We start from the raw sequence: 2,920 nt of genomic DNA on the forward strand, positions 1-2,920 counted from the left end.
CTTTACACACCCACGTTCTCTGCAGCCTGTCGGAGTGGGGGGGCTAGGAGGAGGAGATGGCCGCCCGATCAGGGTCTGGAATGTGGGGCCTCCCTGCTGCTGCCGAGTCAGGGCAGTCTGCTTCTCTCCACCCCAGGGAAAAGGGTAACACTACCTGGCTCGGGTGCAGTCTCCCCCTCGCTGAGGGCGCAGCTGGCTGCCGGCGGAGCTCACGGGCAGCCCCCCCTCCTGGCTTCTGCTCCGCAGCTACTGAGTGATCCCTCATCTGGGACTCTCCTCAGCTCTTTCTGGGACAGTGGCGCGGCTGCCCCTCTGTTGGTCTTCCTTGGTCTCTGGAGTTTTGATCTCCTCCATACCTGCTTCATGCCCTGGAGGACGGGGCAGTGGCTCCCCACACCCTCTAACAGATCATTACATGAAGGAACCTTTTAAATACAAGCGTGCTCATGCTCACAGGTGTACACACGGGTGCTCACACACACAAACTACACCCTTTTTGGCTCCTACCTCAAAGCACACTGTGCGCTGTTGTTTTTCCCTTTATCCCCGTCCCTCTTCCCCGCTGTTTCTCTTTCCCTCTTTCTTTCTCCCCTTTCTTTTCCCCAGTCAAGTCTGTCCCGTATTTAGCAAGTGAAAATAAAATAAACAATAAAAGGTGAATCAAATAGACCATTACGGCAAGGCTGGGATGGTCCATTTGGTAAAGTAAATCCGTTGGGCATCTTTCTTTGCCTTTAGACAATAATTCTGATGGCAAAAGAGCCAAACGGGACAGGCAAAAAAAAAAAAAAGGGTTCATTAATAGGAAGGGATGTAGAAGTGAAACCATGGGTGTGGTCTGTACAACAGTTGGTCCAGTTTCAATTTCTTTAACACTATGACTTTGTGTTAAATGATTATGCCTCTTCCTGTTAACCATCATTTGACACATTGTTGTTATTGTGACCAGAAGATCTCTTTTTTTTTTATCCATGTCCACTTTCTTTGAACCCCAAGCCTTTCTTACTCCCTCTTCCCATGCTGCACGTGCCTTATCATAATTCTCTTTTGCTTTTTGATGCAGGGCTTGTATTGTATCATTAGTTGGGAGTGGTGCTCCTGGATGTGTAGTGAGAAATCCTTTTTCCCACGTCATCCAGACATCATCGAAGCATTTTTACGATTTTGCAGTTTTGTCAGATGTTGTCAGTATTTCTTTATGCTTTATTTTTCTTTATGCTTTATCACTACTCTTTGTTGATCAATCAATTAATTTTTTTATCCTATCCTCAATTTTTTTCCTTAAATTCTTACTCAATGAATTTATTTATTGTACTTGTTTTATTTATTAACAGTAAATGGACTAATTCTATACTACTTTGATACTACTTTTTCACTTTTATTCAGCCCTCCCTCCCTACAGGTTTTACACCTTTTAAACAGAACAAGTACCAAACCAAAAACAGACAAATACATACCACAACAACTACACGTAAAATAATCACATCGTGACGCCTCTGCCTTTGTAAATGGAGGGACATTAACTGCGTGTGTATGTAAGCGTGTAAAACCTGCAGATAGTCAGATTAACATTTTGTCTCTATCTGCCATTCTGCAATTTATTCCATGTAAACAATAACGTGGCGCACAGCGTGACGTGAAAAAAGGCACATACCTTTGACATTGCGTGACGAACTCTGTATTTCTCGTCCACACGTAAACGCAAAAAAGGAGTTTTAAAAAAATCTCAGTTTTCGGTGATTCGAAACGCCGTTTACGTGTGGACGAAACAGCTGCGTTTTCACAAATACCCATGTAGGTGTGGACGTAGCGTAAAAGAGTTAGTAGTTTATTTCATTGCTACCTGTAATTTATTGCAGATTACTTGTATTTGCTTAATTGTTTACTAAATGTTTGAGGTGTGAAATAAACTGCAATGGAGCAAAATATGGGTGTGTGTGGTTGGAGGATGTGTGCGTGTGCACACGGGTTTTCTTGTAAAACAAAGGGGGCGCAGCAAAAAAAGTTTGGGAACCACTGCCATAGACCAAAAACAGTGACAAACAAATACATACATTTACACCCCTATGCTCAAAACCATATTTGGCTTGCTCCTTACTTATTGAAAAAATCTGTGTATATGCCCCGTTTTTTCCAAAGTTCAGACACGGGTTGATTCTCAAAGAAAATAAATAGCAATATTAATTTGACATTGCATAGACCTTGTTAGCTGATTGGAGTAAAACCTTAAATTGGAGGAACAGGTCCAACTTGCCTACACCAAGTCTACTTCCTGTGTGAGATGTGTGGAGTCTGTAAAAGTCCTTAAAGGTTTCAAGTAAAATGTCCAAAAGTCTAGGGGAATGTGTGTGTGTGTGTGTGTGTGTGTGTGTGTGTGTGTGTGTGTGTGTGTGTGTTTGAAAGGGGACAGCAAGTTCAAAATGGCGTGGGATTTCTGTTGCAGCTGGCCTACCACACTCTGTTTTGGAGCACGGGAAAAAATCAACTGGTCCATCAACAGGATTGGCTCATCATCAATATCAGATCCAATCTAATGCATTTAACAAAAAACCTGACCTGTCAACGACAGTGTCATAGGACATACTGAGTTTGTAAAAATTAACACTTCACAATTTGTTAGCAAATAAAAAATTACTGCTTGTAACATTAACCATGCTTACAATTGAAAATAAAATACCAAAATATGTAACACTCTTTTTAAATGCTTCTTCAGTCTTCTCTCCATCCATCCATCCATCCATCCATCTTCATCTGCTTTGTCCGGGGCCGGGTCGCGGGGGCAGCAGCCTAAGCAAAGAGGCCCCTCCCTCTCCCCAGCCACCTCCTCCAGCTTGTCCGGGGGAATACCAAGGCGTTCCCAGGCCAGCCGAGAGATATAATCTCTCCAGCGTGTCCTGGGTCTGCCCCGGGGCCTCCTCCC

The sequence above is a fragment of the Haplochromis burtoni genome, unplaced genomic scaffold (genome assembly GCF_018398535.1).
Source record: "Haplochromis burtoni strain Fernald_Lab_line unplaced genomic scaffold, NCSU_Asbu1 Contig_1272, whole genome shotgun sequence".
Taxonomy (NCBI): Eukaryota; Metazoa; Chordata; class Actinopteri; order Cichliformes; family Cichlidae; genus Haplochromis; species Haplochromis burtoni.